The following is a 22809-nucleotide window of genomic DNA, read 5'->3' on the forward strand; positions in this document are numbered from 1 at the left end:
TGGAGCAATCGCTAACTTTTAATGTCTAATCATCTTGTTTAATTTTGCCCCTTTTTGCAGCACCGTGCTCAAACTCTAGTGTGACTGCAGCTTTTGTGGTTGGCCTTGACACGCAACAGCACAGAAACAATAAAAACTTTGTAACTTTACATTAGATTTCTAGTGTTTAACCTAGGGCTGCAATATATTCAAAATATTACACATTTTTTATTCAGCGAGATATATGTTGTGATATAAATACAATTTCACTATAGGAGTTAAATAAAGTCTGTAAAGAATCTATCATTTTAGATTGATTGGGAAGATTCTGTAAGGGAGTACATAAAATATAAAAATCTGAAGCATAGATGAATTCAATATAAACATTGTTTTATTGTTTTCCGAAGAGTAGAATTCTATTCAATTTCATTATATATTTGATTTTAATTGAATAATCAAATGTAAAATAATACTGCATAGTCTTCATTTTATAAACATGCATTCATTTATTTTCTTTTTAGCTTTAGTCCCTTTATTAATCTGGGGTCGCCACAGCGGAATAAAAAGCGGAAACGTGCTACCTACTGTGCAATCAATTTTAAAAGTTACAAACTGTACATTTTATTATGCCTGAATGGTTTTTAAACACTCACATTCACAGGCTTTAGAAAACACTTGCAAAACTCATCATTGCATATACTCACGACGGACTATTGCGAATGATCGCATTGTGATATCAATGCTGTTAATGCTGTAACTATAATTTATACTTGACACGCAACAGCACTGAAGAAATAAAGGCTTTATAACGTTAGATTAGCTCGCTAACAATGTTATCGCCTGCATGAACACAGCGCAAAGGAAGGGGAAAAAGTTAACATTGGCTGGCTATATACTGGCTATATGATCTTTAACCAAACTGGCATGGCACTTGCATGCAAATGGATTTTCATCTCATGCTACACTTGAGATCATTTCTGTCATTTACTCATTTTCTCCCTGGTCTGTTGATCTGTTGATACCATGGCTTCTTGCCATCAAACAACTACACTTCAGGAAGTGATGCTTTAAATGGAATGTTTTTAAAACAATATTTAGAATATTTTATCAATATTTTTTTGTGATCGATTAAATGGAATAATTCAATTAAAAGTTTTAGCCCTATTCTAGATTTATACACTCATACTGTATACTGCAAAACATTACATACTGTTTGCTGTTTGCATTGTTATTCTTCTAAAATACAAGGTCCACCCACATGGCATACTAACAAGAATCTCTGCTTTTATCACGGTTTAAGAGCTGTAGCTCCAACCACACAACTTCATGATGCTGCTGGTGAATGTTCAGTGTTTTGGGAAACACTGAATCGTTATACTATGTTGTTAATGACTGAATGTTTGGGAAATGCACCCTTAGGCAGCTGTATGTTGTTTACCACACTCCCTCTTTAAATAACCTTCAGAGTGGTCTGAAAGTCTGTTGGCCAAAGGCTTTTTAAACTGCAGATTGTTGGTTTTAATGGGTATTAGTATTAATATATTGCTGCACAGTCTGATCAGGAGTCACAGAGTTTCACAGAATGAAATAGAGAGAGAGAGAGAAAGGAAAAGATAAGCCCTGTGTAAGCTGTTTATGTAATATCAACACTTTTCTGTATGTGTAATGTAATTTTGGCTTTATGTACATGGGTGAGCATACACATTCTTTGCATGTAGTTGAACTGTTTTTCAGAGGAAAAACTGGGAACAATGGGCTCATCCTGTTGGTTATTATAGAACACACTTATTTTTGTACACACACTCAAACACTATGCATCTGACCAACTCTTTTTCTCACACACTTTGTTGTGTCTAGCTGAAGTTCCGCTTGACCTCCTTGTTGTGTGTGTATGTGTGAGTGTGATGTTGCTCTAATAGCTTGTAAGTCTTGTTTATTGTGGCCCATCCGCTCTTTTCATTGTTCGGCATCTGTGATCGGCATCCTGCACTTATATTTTTGAAGTAGCACAAAAAACGTTTGGTACAATCAGTGGTGGAAAGTGTACTGGAAAATCATACTTAAGGAAAAGTACCATTACTTGTCTAAAAATGTAGTGCAAGTAAATTAAAAGTATCTGTTGTAAATATTGCCCAAAGTGTAAGTAAAATGTAGACATTTCGAAAGTACTCAAGAGTAGTGAGTATTACTTTGTAAAAAGCTGATGCGTTTACATGAAATTTGTGCATGTGTGTGTAATCGTAATATTCTGTAGTGCATTTAGTTGTTTCCCAGCAGGTGCACAACATCATAAGATTTTTATATTAGATTAGATTTAGGTTGCGATATCAGGTGACAAATTCATTGTCTAGCTAACGTTATTTTATTGTCCAGTAATAACATCAAATGACATTGATATTTGGTTGATTTTAGGTTGTTAGAAAGTGACCAAATTCCAACGTTGAGCCAACATCTTAAACCAACGTCATATTAACGTCAAGTACTGACATTTATTCATCAGGTATGGCAACCAAAATCCAACATCTGATAGACGTCATAGTGACAATGTCCACATAATATTAAGCTGTAACATTATTAGACGTTGACATTTGGTTGGTTTTAGGTTGGACGTTGGACATTGATGTTGGTCTGACGTCAACCTGATTTTCATTTCAAAACAAAATGCAACTTCCCTATGACGTTAGGGCACAATGTCAATCTGACGTCATGTTGAAGTCTCGTGCCTGCTGGATGTTTAAGGCCGTTTCGGTCATCACTGAGTAAACATCCGTTCTTCTCCATCCATCTTCTCATCAGTGACATGCATCTAAACAGTCTCTGGGTCAATGCATGTTAAGATTTTGGACACCATCTTGGACACTTTTAATGCTTCCAAACAGTTTGCTGCAATTATAAATCGCCCATGTCTTGAGGTAGTTCATTATGATGTGATTTTACCTTCTATGTGCAATTTGATTAGACAGGAATTACAGGACTGAATTTTCCAAACCCCATAGACAAGAAAAGTAGTGACTGCAGGTTAAAGGAAAGCAGTAGAGTAAAAGTACCAATACAGCACTAAAAATGTACCCAAGGAAAAGTAAAAGTACACATTTTTAAAACTTAAATACAATTCCTGAGAAAAACTACTCAATTACAGTAATTTGAGTATTTGTAATTAGTTACTTTAAACTACTGGGTACAGTACATTTTACAATATATGCCTGATGTAAATGTCTCCACAACATCTAATATTCTTGAATAAAGAAAAGACCATAAAAGCGCTATTTAAGTAATAACCCCTGGATTCACCAGAGCATAGTGTCATGTACAACTATAAACGAGGATGCTTCAATCACACGATAAGAGTCCCTGTTTGTGGACATTTAATCATGTTTATTTTATACAGTAAAAAAATAGATCCCCATGAAGCATTTATTTAGTTGATCATCCTGTGATTTGCTGTGAGTAAACATACAAAATCAGTGAAACGTTAAACTCGTGTGTGTGTGTGTGTGTGTGTGTGTGTGTGTGTGTGTGTGTGTGTGTGTGTGTGTGTGTGTGCGCAGAGCGAACATTTTGTGTGGCTCTGCACACAAAATATGGAAAAGCTTAATAAACTCCACAATAGGGCTGCACGATATTGGAATATAATTGACATTGCAATACTTTATTTTTCAACGATATACATTGCAAAATGATATATATTTTACCAGATAGATTGAATAACTTTTTTTGGGAAGAATTCCCAATTTCAGATGGTTTTGGGTGATTTGTAGTGGAGAGTGTCTGCATAATTATTAAATTGAAATTTAAACTAGATTTTTAGGGGGGAAACATACAAATGAGATAAAAGTGCTTCATATCTGTCTGGCAAATCTTAATGGCAGTTGAACACAAATATTTAAAAATCTAAAGTAAAATGACACGTTGCAGTCTTCACTGTAAAATTAATTGAACTAGTCTTTGTTAAAGCTACAAACGCTATGGTTTCTTGTGCCTGTTTGCTGTAAACTCACTTTATTTTTAACAGGCAAAAAACTAAACGAATGCAATAAACTTTCCTAAAAATCTCCAAAGCCAACTCTCTAAGCCAGTGGTCACCAAACTTGTTCCTGGAGGGCCGGTGTCCAGCAGATTTTAGCTCCAACCCTAATCAAACACAGCTGAACCAGCTAATCAAGGCCTTACTAGGTATACTTGAAACAACCAGGCAGGTGTGTTGAGGCAAGTTGGAGCTAAACCCTGGAGGGACACCGGCCCTCCAGGACCAAGATTGGTGACCCCTGCTCTAAGCCATGCTTGACATTGCAAATCCAGTGATGTGACCATTGTGGATACGCATATTGCGATACTAATGCTAAAACGAAATTTTGTGCAGCACTACTCCACAACAAAGGCATCACATAACCATTCGGAAACATCCTGGTACATACTTACTGTGATATCTGTGACTGGTTCCTTTCTGTCATTTTGCTGTTTATTTCCCTCTGACCTAAAAAATTACATTCTTAGCAGGTTATAATAAATGATCTAATGGGTATTTTCACAGAACTGTAAGAGACAGACAAAGTTTATAGACACCAAAAGGGGCATAATAGGAGCCCTTTAAAGGGTAAATATACAGAACACACTCATTAATCACAAGCTAAGTGTTAATTAACGGATAATTTTTACAATGTGCATTGCTACAAAAGGCTGTATGACAGCACTTTCTATTCATCAATAAAAAGCAGCAGTTTCAACAAAAATATTAAGCAGCAAATCAGCAAATTATGACGATTTTTAAAGGATCACGTGACACTAAAGCCTAGAGCAGTTGCTCCTGAAAATTCATCTTTTAATTAAGCAGAATTCCTTTAAAATGTACTAACCACAAACATTTGAGTGAGACCTTATATCAAACCTAAAACTAAGTGGTATATCATACACTACCTGACAAAAATCTTATCACCTATTCATGTTTTAGGAACAAGAAGTAATAACTTAACTTCTAGTTGGTCATTTCCTATCAGAAATAGCTTACTGTATATAAAAGGGAAAGGCCTCTAGATCAGGGGTTCCCAAACTTTTCAGCCCGCGACCCCCAAAATAACAATGCCAGTGACTCGCGACCCCCAATATCCTCTAAGGTGGTTATAGATACAGAAACCTTGCATGCAATGACGCAGACACACCAATTAAATTTGTGTCAGTGCTTTAAATGTGCCAGAAAGTATAACCTGATGTTATAAAATCAAAATGCATCTGACGCTATTGCTGCCTTTAATATAATGTAATTACCCCAGGGGTCGCAATCCAATAGAACTAGTAACTATAAGCTACTATAGTAACTATATAGTATATAGTAACTATAAACGACTATATTTATTTTCAGTATAGTTATAGATAAAATATGTTAATTCCTATGGTTTAATAAAAATAAATCGATTTGTGGAAATCACCAGGCGACCCCCCCCTTCATTGCCCCGCGACCCCTTGGGGGGTCCCGACCCCCACTTTGGGAACCACTGCTCTAGATTACACTTATTTTACCAAAATAAAATATGAGCTTGCCTTGATTTTTTTAATTATTTACCTAGGACAGTAAGGTCTGACTTTGCTTAAACAAAAGTCTTGTCACTTAACAGATATAATGCACTGTGTAGAATATACCAAGTCATGGTGCAGTGGAAAAGAATTAATATTGTTTATAACTCTCATGAGCTTGGACGACTGCATCCATACATCTCTGCAATGACTCAAATAACTTATTAATAAAGTCATCTGGAATGGCAAAGAAAGCGTTCTTGCAGCACTCCAAGTTCATCAAGATTCATTGGATTCATCTTCAATGCCTCCTCCTTCAACTTGCTCCAGATATGCTTAATAATGTTCGCGTCTGGTGAATGGGCTGGCCAATCCTGGAGCACCTTAACCTTCTTTGTTTTCTGGAACTTTGATGTGTTCAGGTAGTTGATGTTGCCATCCACTCTGCAGATCTCTTGCATGCTCCCATAATGAATGTAACCCTAAACCATGATTTTTCCTTCACTAAACTTGACTGATTTCTGTGAGAATCTTGGCTCCATCTGGTTTCTAATTGGTCTGCAGTATTTGTGATGATGGGGATGCAGTTCAACTGATGATTATTCAGAAAAATCTACATTCTGACACTTTTCCTTATGATCAACTAGAGGTCAAGCTATTATTTTTTGCTCATACAAATGGGATTGACCAAGTCTATAACTCAGTCAGGCCAGTATACACTTCTGTTGCCAGACACTTTAAAGTATTCATAAGTTTATTCCCCACCACCAAATTAATTATAGAATATAAAAAAACTAAATGAAGTGACTATGTGGGATATCGAGTGTCTGCTTATTACTAGCATTACTAGTCCAGAGCTGTGGAATGTCACCACCATCATGATGACATCACTGAAACATTATCCAAAGTGGTGCAGGGTTGTACTTGTTGCATGTACTCTCTTTGAATGTGCGTGTTTGTTTGTGTGTGTGAAAAAGAGCGAAAGCCCACTCCAGATGTTTGGCATTAGTGATCAAGTCTGAGAAGGATGGACTTGTTTTTAGTGACGCCCACCATCTCCCTCCCCCAATTCCTGTGAGCTGCTGGAACAGGAAATGGGTTTTTGGGCTGATTTCAGCTCCTGTGCTGTGCCTCTGGCTCTCACACAGCACACTGTGGTCATGTGTTTGTCTGTGAAAGGGACAAGAATGCTCCTACATGTGTGTTCCTGATCCAGACCTGAGCCTTTTATCTTCTGCACTGCTTTATTGGCTGAATCTTGAGACATTTTTGTATGCACTTAAAGGGATAGTTCATAAGCGAAGCTTAAGACAATTTAAAGTAATTGTCATTTTAAATGTGTGTAATTCAAAAAGAATGTGCTAGTTGCTCTTTTTCATTTTATTCTGTCATAATGAATGGGAACTAAAGCTTTCAAAGTTTCAAACAGAATATGCAGGGCCATACGCAACTGACAGGGTTCTTACGGGTGCTGGAAATCCTGGAAAATGCTTGATTTTTAATATAGTGTCTTCAAGGTTAGAAAAGTGCTTGGATTTTGGACGAAGTGCTTGAACCAGCTTGAATTTGCAGGGGTTGAAATTGTAACTGTTTTAGTTGCATATGTGCACAATTTTGTCTATGTGACCTCAATATATATGCTTTAATTTTGTATATGTGACCTACATATACAATATGTGATCCCAAATATATTTGGGAGCATTTGTGCGAGTGGATAAATTGTTGTCGTGCGACCAGTTTTCATTGCAAAATGTTCATCGCATGCGTGCATTTATGGAGCTAATAAATGCCAAAACAGTTTATATTTGAATTGTGTTAAATTGAATTATTAACAATTGTAATTTAATAATACTGATTATATACTTTTAGAAATGTTTTGAATTTGTATTTCTTACCTTGATTATTGAACATCTGAAATTTAAGACAACTACATTTTGTAAGTCAGATTTTTATAGACCTATTTTAAAACCTGAAACGACAATAGAAAAAAATAGCAATGCACATGAAATGTCATGAAGGACACCCAAACAAAATCTGACTGTAAGCTCATTTTTTGAGATATCAACTTAAGTAGAAAGAGACCAAACTTAAAAGCATTTTTAATGTATTTTTTATCATTTTTGGGTAAACTATCCCAATAAATCCAAAATATCTCCAATAAATCTAAAGTTTTTTTAAATAGCACAGTTGATTTGAATGTGAAAAAAAAAAAAATATATATATATATATACCGATGGCTTTCTCACCTGAGGTTTTAAAATTTCCTACCGTGACTGTATAACATTTGGCGGAATGAATGATTTTTGGTATCTTTGAACCACAAGAATTGGGGAGGTTTTTAGTTCTAGATTAATTTTGTTGAATGCAGCATCTGATATTGCTGTCACTCTGTTTACCTCCCTGATGTGGGGAGAGGGGTCTGGCTGCAGACTCGGTGCAGTGCAATCGGAGCTACCTCCAATGCTTTTTAATGCGCTCACCTAACCCCACCCCTAACCCTACCCGTCACAGTAACGTCACTCATTCCATTAAGTGCATTGTGTCTGACATTGCATCGGTGAGTGATGCAATCTCAGCTTGCATCATAAAGGCTGCATCCAGATACTATTGGATGGGGGTGTGAATGCTACGAAGGAAGTACTGTAGAGGGAAGTTTATATAAGGTTCTATAGGTTCATGCACACCAGGACAATTTTCCCTCCTCCTCATCGTACACATTTTTGAGAACATTTATCATCATTCATACCTGTGTGATTTTCACTCGAAGTGAAATTAGCTCCCTGCCATTCGACGATGCTTAATAAAAAGCATACTTGAATTTTGTTCAATATTTTCTTTGTTTTCTTTGAGCAGGTAAAGTTAAAGATAGAATTCATATCAGTGTTTGTGAAAATCTGTTACGCCTGTGTGGCTTGGAGGATAAAAAGAGCAAAACATAATTATGACGACCCAATATCTTTTTAAATTCCCCTGAGACATTAGCTGCTATGGATCGACACAGACAAAGGTCTGAGCAAAAAGTGAGTCACTTTATTTACAAAAAAGATAAGAAATTTAAAAAAAGAAGATTTAATTACCCAAAGTATATTTACAAATGTTTGCAAATTAATCAATTAAATCAAACCTGAAAGAGGGAAGGACAATAATAGGTGCCAAATCAAAGAAAATAACAAATTAAACACCCACTAACTACACCCTTCCCTTCTCTAAATGACTAAAGACAAATAAAAAAAAACGTCTTCGGCGTCACATAGTGAAGTTTATTCATAAACTAATTTCGAGAGAATCACGTGATCATGATTGAAAACGGCTGGTTCTGCATTAGCATGTATGATCCACCAATCAGGCCATTCCTAAGCCACTATAAAGAGCCAGGGTTTTTCACTACAGTCATCTTCGATTTGAAGAATCCCCCCTTCCACCCCTACGACTTCACCTTTCCCTCTATAGGGCGGCACGGTGGCCCAGTGGTTAGCACTGTTGCCTCACAGCAAGAACGTCACCAATTCTAGTCCGTTAACAGGCCGGCTGTCGTTTCTGTGCGTAGTTTGCATGTTCTTCCCGTGCTCGCGTGGGTTTTCCCCAGGTCCTCCGGTTTCCTCCCACATTCCAAAAACATGCACAACAAGTGAATTGATCAATCTAAATTTAGCACTACTGTCAATCTCTCATCCAGCAGCATATATCTTTATAGCATTCATTTAAGTCATCAGCTCTTATCAAGGGGGGAGTTGTCGAGATCTACCTGAGCTCAAGGCTCCTCTCTCGCCTTGCAAATGGGAGGGAGCCCAGGGCTCTCTCCTGAGACAGCCTGCCAAACGTGCTTATAATCAATCATCAGCTAAGTGTGAACTCTTAAAACAATATTAAACAATATTAAACCGAAAAAAAATTGAAATATGAAGTTTGCGTGTTCTGCGTGTGTAAAAGGACAGCATGGTATGGTCTATGACACAAACATGACACTTATCTCTTTATGTTTATAGTCATGTCACTGTTTTACCATTTTTTGATAGAAAAACTATCATAATATTATGTACACCAAAGTCCCTTTAAGGCAAGTAATTTTACTCAGCGGCCATCTTTGAAGCACCTCTCGGCCAGTATGCTTTGGCATTCTGTCCAAATAGGGAAACATCAAATTCTCCAAAACTGTTCGCCAAGCTTATAGTCACCGACTTGGTCCCAGTCATTCCCCTCGCTGGCCAGCAGAGGTCATCATCACCGGACTTCTAACATTAAGTCATCCACTTACACTGACAGCATTCACACCTGCAGCTCATTCAGTTAATGACCCACGCTCACACATATAAGCAGCACACACACTCCAGTTCATTGCGAAGTCTTGTTCTGCCCCGGCTAACACTACTGAGCGTTTCTCATCCTTGCCTGCTTCCCCGTTGTTACCTTGCTTAGATTATCGACCTTGTCCTGCCTGCCGCCTGCCTTGTACCTTTGCCTGAATCCCGACTCTGATCCACGCCGCCTGCCTTGAACTCTAGCCTGCTCACTGACTTTGATATTAGCCACCTGCCTTTCACCCATGCCTGCATACTCATCCTGTGTTTATCTGCCGCCAGCCCTATGACCATACTGTGTTTGATGTGAGTTCGCACAAGCATTACATCTGTGTGCTATTTGTTATTAAACTGTGTTTCAAGAGTTCACACTTAGCTGATAATCAATAAAGCGTATTTGGCATGCTGTCCTGGGAGAGAGCCCTGAGCTCGTAATATCCTCGAGCCCGGGGCTCCCTCCCGTTAGAAGGGTAAGAGGGGAATTCGAGGTCAGGTAGATCTCGAGAACTCCCCTGCTTGTCACCGTGAGAAGTGTAAACTCAGGTTGTATTGGGTGATAATTTGTTTCAGTCGATTGGCTATGGTTTATGTTTTTGGACGGTGGGAGGAAACCGGGGAACCCGGGGAAAACCCACGCGAACACGGGGAGGACATGCAAACTCCACACAGAAACACCAACCGGCCCGATGGGTTGGACTGGCGGTGTTCTTGCTGTGAGACAACAGTGCTTGCCACTGGGCCACCGTGTCGCCCGATCAGAAAAAGTAGGAGGATGTAGGGGTGGAAAGGGGGGGAAGCTTCAAGATGAAGATAACTGGAGTAAAAAACTCAGGTTATTTATAATGCTTCTGTAATCATCTAATAGGGCTGATTACGGAGCTAACAAGGAGCCAGCCGTGTTGATTATAAGCACGTGATCCTCTCGAAATTAGTTTATGAATAAACCACACTTAATAAAAATACTGCAAATGGATCCCTCTGTGTCAGCCACTTCGTTACACTTATGATTATGTTACAAACTTGGAATCACCAATACAATTAAACAACATCTGTCTCATAAGTTTAGTTTCTAAATGTTTGAATCAAACAATATCGCCATTTTTTCAGGTTGCCCAAGCTACTGCTCATGCACACTCAAAAGTAACGAGATCACAACACCAACCTAATTTATGGCCATTCTACACATTATCATCCTCTGGATAATGATCATCTGATCACGCTGCTCTTCAGAAGTAATTCACAACTTTTTCTTGATGGCGAATCTCCTCCAGAAATGACAGCGACTCTTTATTTACAAGTTTGTGGGTGTTCGTGTAGTTGCTGTCATGTGATGTGCGTTTGACAGGACTGTACCTCACGTTCATTTCATACAGATTACAAAACCAAAAAGCTTTTGTTATCAAGTGTAATTGGTGTGTTTAAAAGTAGTGATTTCAAACTTTATGTGGGTATATTTCTTATGTCTGTGAAGCAAGTACTTGCTAAGATTCCAGTGCATTTGTTGACCACACAATCTGTCGTAAGAGCACACAAAAAATGAAATGTCAGTCTATAGCGATCACTGATTGGCTCTTGTATTAGTAGGTGGGGCTTCATTTGCCATATTGACTGTTACATCCATTCAAAACTATACGAATCCCACGTCTTGTATATTTTATAGTCTTTGTGTACACACAAGTGTCCTTACAACGATCAATTAAAATAACACTTTAGTTCATCTTTATAACTGAAATATGACACTACTACTAATACAAATATTAATAATACACTACCTTTAGGAATGATTGTATAATTTATATAATTTATAATGAAATTTAGATTTTTTTAATTCATAACATACATTTTTTGTTAAACAATAAATGAGCTCTTTCAGTATTTCTGTTTAACTTTTAAGAAATTGTTGTCAAATTCAGCAAGATCATATTTTCAATCAATTGTAATGTTTTTAAAATGACTAAAACTCATTTTTTAATCACTGAAATGGATTTATTATTTTAGGTAAATACTTTTCTTCTCAAATTGCAGGAATAGATTATGTAAACAAAATTCCGGCCACATTGGTCATAGCAGCGTCAGTCTATCAATATTCCTCATCTGATCCTTACGTAACTTTTAGCTGTGCGTTTGTCCGGCTTGACAGCATTGATTTATGATGCTCCATCATGTTTCATCTTATGCTGGTTATTAGGGAATGATATAATCTATGCGTACTTGTCACTCTTTATATGAGCAGTATCAGAACAGACTGCATTAGCCTTCAGACTGAAGAAACAGCCTTCAGTTGATGCCTGTCAGCATTTTCTGATCAGCAGCAACACAGCAGATATGAACTATTGAAGTGCTGTGCATGCATTTAATCCGACCCAGCTACTTTTGGGGACAGCATTTATGAAAGTTTTTTTCTACACAAGTGTTACTTATAGTCATTAGAATTTGTTTAATTTATAAACTGTGGCAGTACACAGTCATCAAAAATAGTTCCTGAACGATTGTTTGCAGTAGTCCAGAAGAACATGTGGGGTCTCATGGGACTTCAGTTATAGTTTAATTCATCAACTTTGCCACAGATGTGTCTTCTAGAAATAGAAATGAGGAAATTGTTGATGTAGATTTATAGAGAGTACAGGTAACACTTTAAGGCAAGGTTCCAGTTGTTAAAGGTATAGTCCACACTAAAATTTTCTATTGTCAACATTTATTCACCTTCCATTTTGTTCCAAACACTTCTTCTGTTGAACACAAAGGAACATATTTAGAACAATGTTGGAAAATGATGGACAAAACATTTTTGTCCTACTAAGTCGATGTGCACCATTTTCCATTTTTCTTTTATGTTTGACAGAAGATGTAAACTGTTTTGGGTTTTAACATTAGTTAAGTATTTTAAAATTAACCAAAACAATTGTTCTGCCACATATGTTGATGTTGTATCTGTCAATTTTATTTTATCACACAAAGCATTTAATAATGTTAGTGAATGAGACTTTATATTGAAAGTTGTGAAAAGAATATGTCTTCCATAACTTATACTTGAGAGACTTTGATGAGAAATGTTTGAGATTTTGATTCAGAAATTTTTGTCTTTTTAGGACAAAAGTTGGCACAGTTCTTTTGTTCAAATCTGTTCTGAAGCTTGCATGTGAAAACACATTTGGGATTACTGGGGACTTCTTCAATAAGTAGCGGATTTAAGCAAAAGTCCCCATTTGGTGTCTGTTGCTGGCAGTTGACTCATTTGGTGTTGTTCAAAGCCACATATCCTTCTTTTTCAGACAACAGAAGAAAGATTTTTTAAAAAGGCCTTCTTTTTTCTGAGCATAAAGCATTTTAAATAAAGAAAATCTGAAAAAACACAAAAGTATCTCATGCAGCTCAAGCTTTATATTCCAATTTTCATTTGACAGTACAGTGGAGTTAGTTGAAAATCAAACTGAAATAACTTCATTATGTATCAAAATCTTGACTATGGCTGTTAGTCTTTTGTACAAACATTTTTAGAAATCAAAATGGGCATAAAGTAATATCAATGCACTGTCTCCTCTGAGCAAAATAAACTGTTTGTGTTATTTTAACGAAATTTAACTTGAGTGCAAATCCATTTTGGGCATTTCTAAGCATTTGCTTCTGATGTTTTTGTAAATTTTTGTGTGTAGATTGTTTAATTTGTGTAGATGTGTAGATATTATTTTGAAGTAGTTAGCATCACAATCAAAGTCCCTTTCTTTCATATAAGTCGTTCATTGATTATCGTTGTTTCATATTATCGTTAATTGATTAAAAAGCTTGTTTGGCATGCTGTCTCGGGAGAGAGCCCTGAGCTCATAAAATCCTCGAGCCTGGGGCTTCCTCCCTCAGGCGAGAGGGGAGTTGGAGCTCAAGTAGAACTCGAGAACTCCCCTGCTGTAGTTGCTGATGAACAGATAGTGATTGCTCTTAATAGATAACTACTTACTTAAATCATGTCTATAGTGCTGATTTGGATTAGTCAATTAACTTAAGTTGTATGTTTTTATACGGTGGGAGGAACCAGTGACATTCTTGCTGTGAGGCATCAGTTCTATCTACTGGGCCATCTTGCCACCCATCTAGGAAAGAAGGGTGGAAGGGGGATTCTTCAAAACGTAGATGGCTGTTACATGGAACTTAGGGTGTTTACAGTGGCTCAGGAATAGTCAGATTGGTAAATCATAAATTGAATAATACGGGATGAGCAGCAAGCAATCATAAGCATGTGATCCTCTCGAAATTAGTTTATAAATAAACTTCACATAATTTCCAACGTAATCCTGACCACAAATTTCCTTTCAAAATGAGAGCTACCTCGTTGTTTACAAGTTTGTGCTTCAATGGCCTGTACCTCACATTTTTTTCGCTACAAAATAAGTTTATTTGTTTTCAAGTGCAATTTGTTTATTTAAAAGTAGATATTTCAAGCTTTATGTATGTGTCTCATGTCTGTGAGGCAAGTATTTTCTGAGATTCCAGCATGTTTGCTGATCACGGAGGGTTTAAATCAGTGAAGCTGAAGAAACTGTCGTAAAGGACACACATCTGGACTGAGTCCTGCCCCTGGAGAATCATCATAGACTGGCTGCTTTACTAGAAGGCTTCGCTTCCCTCATTAGAGTGTCCATGTTGACTGTTGTATTTTTCGCTGAGTGCATATTGTATTCTACAGTTTTGTCACAATGGATCATCCTCATCTTCTATAATTTAGGTTGTTATGTTTGTTAAATTCTATTCTGAAAAACTTTTATTGTATCTTTATCATGGGTTAATCAGGCTGCGTGGATAATGCTCATTGAAGAAAGTATAATCTGGCAACCAACTAATAAACGTGTCTGAAAGCTTCGCGTAGATTGTTTATACAGATGTTGATGGAAACCCTTAGCGCTATGGCTTTTCTCTTTCTACTTTTCCTCTCTGTTGCCTTTGCACTCAATCTCTCTCTCTCTCTCTCTCTCTCTCTCTCTCTCTCTGTCTTTTCCTCCCTCTTTTCTTCTCTGTCATTTGGCAGCTGTTTTCTCGGTGCAGTCTGCTGGAAAGCGAGTCTTTGATATAAGGCCTTGGATTTTTCCTCTCTGAAATACGATCTCGACCTGCCTCTTTCCCAGCATTCATCTGTGTGTTTATGCGTGTATGTTTATGTGCATGCTATGTTTGTTTTTTTTCTTCCTCGACACTGATTGGATGCACTTTAATGGCAGGGCCGAGATCTGTCCAGTTTTGAGCAGCAGTTAACTGCAGCGTTGCATTTTTCTGCAACTAAATAAACGTCCTTTAATCGAATCAGTCCGCCTGTATGTGAGCGCAAGTGTCTGTCTTGCTTTCTTTCACCCTCAGCGGGATGTGCTTTACAGAACCGCGCTCTCTGTTTTTGATTTATTCAGTTGGATTATTCAGCAGGTCATATTTACTTGTGTTCTGTGTGGTTTGTTTAACATTTTATTTTCAGCTGCTGAAACTGCCCGTCAGTAACTGCGCTTTATTTAGCATGCTAACATTTCTGTGTAATATTGTTATTTATTGTGACACTATGAATTCACAAATGTATTCTTTTCTCTGTTTTACAGGTGGAAACCTCATCTGTGACAAATACCTCTACCTGCAGATACGTAGGTATGTTTAAGTGTGTATAAGTGAGACGGGTGTGATTGTGTTTTTTTCCCAAATGGGTAGTTAAAGCCTTCTTAAAATGACATGCCAAGAATTCTTCAGCTTTCCCTCACATTCCTGCTTTTTTTTCACTCCTTGTAAAGACTCCAGTGGATTTAAGGGTGTGTGTTATGATTATAGCTGTTGCATCCAGACGCCGAGCTCTGTCTCTTTTAAGTGCTGCAGAATTCATTTCTTTAAGTGAAGTTAGAAGTGGAAAAGAACCGAGCTATGAAGCTGTATTTCATTCTGTTGTTTAGTGTGCAATAATCCGGCTTCAGCTGTGGAGTCTGTCCTCTCTGAAGTTTCAGTTGCAGCAATTGCATTTCGTAAGACACATTCCAGGGAACAATAGCCAGAACATTTTTTTTCCCAATCAACAGAGCCTTGAAAGCTTTATTTTATAGAATGTCAATTGCATTACTGTTTTGAAAGGAATATTTGACACACAATAAAAAAGGTTGTCATCAGCATCAGATTTAAATCATTGCTTTATTCTTTAGCACAAATCTTAAGCAGAATAACAGTGCTGCTGTTTGCAGAACAAGGAGAGTGGTGGTGATTTATACTGCCATCCTCTAAAAAGACAAAAAGGCTCTATAAAAGTACCATTAAAGTAGTCAACATGACTCATGTGCTGTGCTTTAGTCTTCTGAAGCCATTCTATGGCTTTGTGTAAGAAACAGACATCATTTTCTCATCCATTGTAAAACATTCAAAAACATTTTTACATCAAAAAATGTGTAAATTAATCAATCAGTATGTAAGGAATAATTTATTATGTCAGACTATAGTATATACAGTATATAGAAGGCAGAAAACATGCCACTTATATAGTTGTATAGCAAATCATCAAACATCAAACACTATCGAATGATTATTCTCTGTGGGAGGGGCTTGTTTCAGATGTGTGTTCTTATGACAGTTTCTGCAGCTTCATTGTTATGGCTAGTGCTCTGGAATCTCAGTAAATACACACAGCAAATGACCTTAAAAGAGCAGTGTCTGTTATTCAGAGGATGATACAGTATGTCTAACACACAAGTTACAAATTCTTAAATACTTTGATTGTCAGGATGATGTCTGATCGTTAGGGCCAGATAGAATCTGCTGACATTTTTTGCTATTTCTGCAGAGAATTTTGTTAAAATCTGTGGATTTATGTGGAATGATTTTAGGAGTATCATAACTAAAAACTAAATATATAAAGTCAACAAATAATATATTTTTAACGTTTATTTAATGTTTACAGTGCAAATCCAACATGATCCACTTATTTGATAAACAAAGCAAGTCTTTCATATAATATCTCTACTAAAAGACAGAACATAAACTTTCCAAACTGTATTCTAAACAAATCACATGAACATTTTAATATTATTATTATATCACAATAATATTAGTGAAATTAATTAAAAAACGTAATAAATATTTATTTACACACATTTACACAATTAAATACATGCACTTAATGAGGGGCTAAAACTCTGTGCAGGCCTTATAATTCTAAGGTGACGATTTATAGCTTAGGCAGCATGAAAAAAAATGCTGTTTTTTGTGGTTGATTAAAACATTTAGAAACAAAGTGTAAGATACAGTAATCATTTCATTTAATTGGTGATTCTAAATATGAATTTAAATTTTGAACTTGGGAAAAACTATTGGAGATATTGATGTATCCCCAATCAAAGAGATAGGAGATGCAGCATTTTTTAGATGCAAAGATTCATGCTGTATGAAGAGCCAATCATAATGAAGCATTTCTCAACACCAAGTATAAATATGAATAATAGTTTTTATTAATTTTAAATTTGTTCACTTGTAAATCAAGTTTCTTTAGTAGATGTTTATACTGTTTTAATATAATTTGTATGGGAAAAGATCATATTTATAATGTCAAACTTTTACCTGAATTTATTATTATTATTATTATTTTTTGTAGTGTGAGATTTTCCTTGAGTTGTATTTAATACAATAAGGGTCAATTTGACCAACATCATAAAAACTGTACCCAGAAATCAAACATAACATGAAGCTTAAGTGCTTTGAGGCTTTTCTTTGTGATAAGTGTTTCATTTTGAATTTACTTTGCAATGTCACACTTCATTCAAGTCCAAGTACTTTAAAAGTACATTTTACTGAAAACCACAATGTTCACTGTAATCCTTAATTCATTTTTAAGGCTAGATCTGTGGAGCTTTCCTTCAGTGGGTAACAGTAACCAAAGGGTGCAGAGCTTAGCAAAGGGTCAATTACTGTGGTCAGGCTCAATTCAAACACTCAAACATACACACACACACACACACACATGCTTTCTGTAAGGTCATGAGTGCGAGCGAGAGTAGGATGATGGTGAAAGAGGGATTTCAGGGAGGTTTGCCACCAGTCTGACATCTCTAATTAAAGCTCACCACACTCAACTGCTCTACTTCTGTTTGTTTTCTGGTCTGGGTTTTGCACAGATACACAAAGTAGCAAACTAAATCCAAATTGCAGTGCTTATCTGTCTGTTTTTTTTTCACACTGTATCTTTGTTTTCCCCTCCCGCTCTTTTCTGTGGAGGCTTGTTTTGTGCCACTGATAAAAAAAAAATCGGAACTGCAGTGTTGGGCAAGCTACTTAAAAAATGTAGCGAGCTAAGCTATCAGCTACTCTACTTAAAATGTAGCTTAACTACACTAAAAACTACCCTCTGGGAAATGTGGCAAGCTAAGGTACAATATATTTTTTAAGCTACTTTTGCAATTTTCATTTTTAAATCGAAGCAACTTAAATCCAAGTCAATCATATCATAGTGATCAATAAAACTGTCAAAAAACATATGAGGCATAATTGTTCATTTCAATAATTTACTGCAAATAATATGCTGTACTAAACAGAAACAAATGATAGTATATAACAGCAAAAACAAAACATCCAATAAAACCAAGTGTTACACAATTAAAATACTATAGGAATTTATAGTTAAGAGAAATATATAGGAATAAGCATTGTATTCTATATATATTTACAACTCTTCATTAATGAATTGCACTACATAATGTAGTATCATTAGTAACTATCATGAACTAATAGTAATTACCATAGTATACTTTAGCCTTTACTATTAAACTATATATATCTGGTTGGCGATGTCACCTACCAGAGCGAGAGGTGGCAGTAATGCACCAAAAAGTTTGTTGTCGGATCACCGTAAAACAGGAAGAAGAAGAAATTGTCATTCTCGCCATCATATGGATTTACTTTCATGGGTTAGACATTGGCACTTTGAATGTCAATGCCATCACTTATTGATCCGCGATCAGTAAATGTAGCTTGTGTGGACCAAGTGTGCCGCAAGCCTACGTTTGAGTGAAGGTTTCGGCCGTTAGATCGCCCCCTGGGGGCTGGCTGCAGTACAAGTCATAAAGCCCGCCTCCTCCGTGTTAATGAAGGAGACTTGAGCCCAAATAAAAAAAAATATTACACTTGCAATAAAATGTCCCGAAAGATAGTTCTGGTCGATTAAGGCACTGGTTATTGTGCTAAAATAGGTGCAGATCTTCATTTTTGTAAACAGTTTGTTTTTAGCAGTAATTTAATGCTGGGCGTGTCATCGTGATTGACAGCTGTGATTGACAGTTTCTCAAAGCGCGGCGTCTGAGCTTCGGCAGGAGACTGAAGTAGACTGAAATGTTATTATTCGATTTCTGTGTTATTTTACCATGACAAAATGAGTTCAGCAGTAAACTATAGTTTCTGACATACATGATCCTGGTGGAACACTGTTTATTCGCTAAGTTCAGGGCTTTTTTCGGGCTTTATTAGTTTGCTGATACACGCCTAGCCACCCAGATAGCAAAACACAGTTCCGGCTAGGTTCTCGCCTGCCGAAGACTTATCTCTTAGAGCTCAGACTGACTAATGTTACCTCTGCTGGACCTACTCCGGATGCCTGGACTCACTGCCCGATTCCAGTCCGAGTCAATCGAGCCAGATGCGGCGGCCAAACGAGCAGGCGCTGCCGCATGCGAGCCGGAATCAGCCCGCGACGCCGCGAGTAAGTTATGCGCTGCGGCCTGGAGCTGGCGCGATTGAATATATAAAACCCTCATATTTGTTAACGTTATTACATCCATTTGTGTTGATATGACAGCAAACGCATGCTGAGAAGTTCGGGGGGCGTAGTTGATTTTACATAAAGCGTTTGATTGGAAGCTCGACTCTGCTCATTTTCGCGGCTCCTCCTCTGGCTCCATCAGACAATCCTTCTGCGCATGTCTGGCTCCAATTTCAGCAGTCTTTTGCGACAGTTTGTGCCCGTCAAGCAGGCGTTTTGCCCTCAAGGCGTTCAATGGGAAAAAGGGCTGTCGCGTCGTCCATATTTTTTACAGTCATTGGTGTGGACGCTACTGCGCTACTTGACTAAAAAATTGCTTCGCTACCGAAAACCTATTTGATTTAGAAAGTAGCAACGCTTCCTCCATGCTACAAGGAATGTAGTTAAGCTAGTAGCGTCACTACTTGTATTGACGCTACTGCCCAACACTGGTTAATTGTGTCTGTGTATCTCACAATTCTGACTTTTATCACTCAGTTCCAATTTAGATCTCACAGTTTGGTGATATTTAATTTTTTTTTTAACTGTGATATATAAAGTTATGAGAATTTTTTTATTTTGAGGAAACAGAGTCTAATATGTTTTTTCTGCCTTTTTAATTTACAATTATAAGATTTTTCTTGCGACATGTCATTGCACAATTCTGAATTTATAATTCTAAATTGTGAGGTTATTATTTTTTAAACTTATGTAAACTTGCAGTTCAAGTTATCCTATTTATTTGGCATTGGAAACAAGGTTTCATAATGATCAAATAAAATAAAATAAAAAAACACATGATTTTACAGCTGGGTAATTTTATATCTTAAAGTCTATGTGAAATCCAAATTTACAATGTTTATTTTGCTAGTGCACATTGTTATTCTTTAGATGAACAATTAAAGCATGCAAGTTAATCCACTGGAAAAAAAAAACTTTCAATCAAAGACAATTAGTTTCTGGGTTTGTATAGTGGCAGTTGTTGCCGTTAGTTTGATACAAGGGAATGATGTGCAAAATGAACTACTTATTTCTACTAATAGCTACTAATATTTCCTTTAAGTTGGAATTGCATCAATACACTGAAAACCTCAGGAACTTCCTTGACAATAACAGACTTTAATATTTAGCATCTAAAATAATACAAATGCACTATTATTATTATTATAAGTCAAAAGCTTTAAACATTTTTTAGAGATATTGATAGATAGATTTGAACACACACACACACACATGCACACATACAACACTCAGCATAATTGAGTACACCCCATTTTTTTCCATTTCTCAGTGAATATAGGCCATGTATTTTGGTGCATTTAAACAAAACAGATTTATTAAACAGATATATTTAATAAAATAATACAATCACCAAACATATTCAGAAACTGAAAAATAATACAATTAAATTCAATCAAATTATTGCAAAAAAATTACAACCTACAAAATTTCAACAAAATTTTTCCTTCTTTTGTTTCTCTTGATTTTTTGGGTGTCCTAGTTTTTGGACTGTTATCGTTAAGTTATTTTGTTAGATAACCTCCAGATTTGGCTTTAGTACTGACTAACCTAATGTATATGCACAAATATAATATTGTATAGCTTCCTATTAAAATATGAATTTAAACAATAGATTTGTTAGGGGTGTACTTATATATGCAGAGCAATGATTATATATTTACTAACATTTAATAAGAGATGCTGCTGCTATTAAAACATTAATCAGACTGCTCATATTCATAAGTGCATTCAAATTCTTGTGACTTTTAAGAGGAGGTTTAAATTTGACACATTTAGTGTGGATGTATTACCCAGCCCTAGTTATTTTTGGTTCTAATGTTTATACATGCATGCCCTTTGATCTGCGCGGTGAAAAATGATTTCATTCATATTCAGCACCCAGTTAGGTGATTCCCCTGGAGACTGAGTGTGTGTTACTGTTTGTGCCTCCACCCTGACAGTTATTTTTGTCATTGCGCTCCAGATACATTTTCCCACCCCATGCTGTTTACACGCACAGCTGGAGAAGTCACACACACACTCACACATCACTAACCTTAGCTGAGGGATGGGCATAGTGAAAACCCATTAAGTAGAAATTTCCATACGCTATCTAATCATATTGTTTTATTGTGTGCAGAGCATATGTCTTGAGTGCTTCCATGGTGATAACCCGCTGCTGATTCGCTGAAACCTTGATGATGCGCTGACTCTACATCATGGCCCATGAGGCTCTGTGGAAATACCCACAATCCTCAGCTCCCTGGTGAGTACGGCTGACTGCTCGTCGTATAGAATGGGTTTGTGTTCACTTGTGATGATACACAGATATGATGTGTTCACAAAACTGTAATTAAAGCTGCACATTTTCAATTGTGAATTTTAGATTGGATTAGATTAGATTCAACTTTATTGTCTATGCACAAGTGCAAAGCAATGAAAGATAGAAAAGAAAGAAGTGCAAGTGCAAGAACCGGTCAATTTATTAGGTACACTTTACTAGTCCCGGGTTGGACCCCCCCTCCCCCTCCCCCAGATTTTGGTTTATATTGACTTGATCTCCTGTTCCACCACATCCCAAAGGTGCTCTATTGTATTGAGATCTGGTGACTGTGGAGGCCATTTGAGAACAGTGAACTCATCGTGATGTTTAAGAAACCAGTCTGAGATGATTTGGGCTTTATGACATGGTTTGTTATCCTGCTGGAATTCTTGGGCACACTGTGGTCATAAAGGGATGGACATGGTAAGCAACAGTACTCAGATAGGCTGTGGCGTTGACACGATGCTCAGTTGGTACTAATGGGCTCAAAGTGTGCCAAGAAAATATCCCCACACCATTACACCACCACCAGCCTAAACCACTGATACAAGGCAGGATGAATCCCTGCTTTTATGTTGTTGATGCCAAATTCTGTGCTGCTGTAACCCATCTGACTCAAGGTTGGATATGTTGTGCATTCAGAGATGCTCTTCTGCAAATCTCAGTTGTAATGAGTGGTTATTTGAGTTACTGTTGCCTTTCAATCAGCTTGAACCAGTCTGACCATTCTCCTCTGATAACTGGCATCAACAAGGCATTTGCACCCACAGAACTGCCGCTCACTGGATATTTTATCTTTTTCGGACCCATCTCTGTGAGCCCTAGAGATGGTTGTGCGTAAAAATCCCAGTAGATCAGCAGTTTCTGAAATACTCAGACCAGCCCGTCCGGCACCAACAACCATGCCATGTTCAAAGTCACTTAATTCACATTTCTTCTCCATTCTGATGCTGGATTTAAACTGCAGC

At 37.0% G+C, this 22809-nt stretch overlaps 1 protein-coding gene and 1 long non-coding RNA gene across 9 annotated transcripts in view; one reads left to right on the forward strand and one right to left on the reverse strand.

Moving 5' to 3' along the window:
• Positions 1–22809, forward strand: part of apbb2b (amyloid beta precursor protein binding family B member 2b) — a 92559-nt gene that overhangs the window by 16665 nt on the left and 53085 nt on the right. For all 8 annotated transcript variants that reach the window (XR_015476532.1, XR_015476530.1, XR_015476531.1 and 5 more), the window contains exons 2-3: positions 15359–15404; positions 21659–21784. The gene's annotated coding sequence lies outside the window, so the exon portion shown is untranslated. The remainder of the gene's footprint in view (positions 1–15358; positions 15405–21658; positions 21785–22809) is intronic.
• Positions 3602–9371, reverse strand: LOC147846796 (uncharacterized). Its single transcript, XR_015476538.1, has 3 exons — positions 7719–9371; positions 5470–6948; positions 3602–5006 (listed from the first exon to the last, which is right to left on the reverse strand). It is a non-coding gene; the product is annotated as an uncharacterized LOC147846796 (long non-coding RNA).

This window comes from Danio rerio, chromosome 1, assembly GCF_052040795.2.
Source record: "Danio rerio strain M-AB ecotype USA chromosome 1, GRCz13ab, whole genome shotgun sequence".
NCBI lineage: Eukaryota > Metazoa > Chordata > Actinopteri > Cypriniformes > Danionidae > Danio > Danio rerio.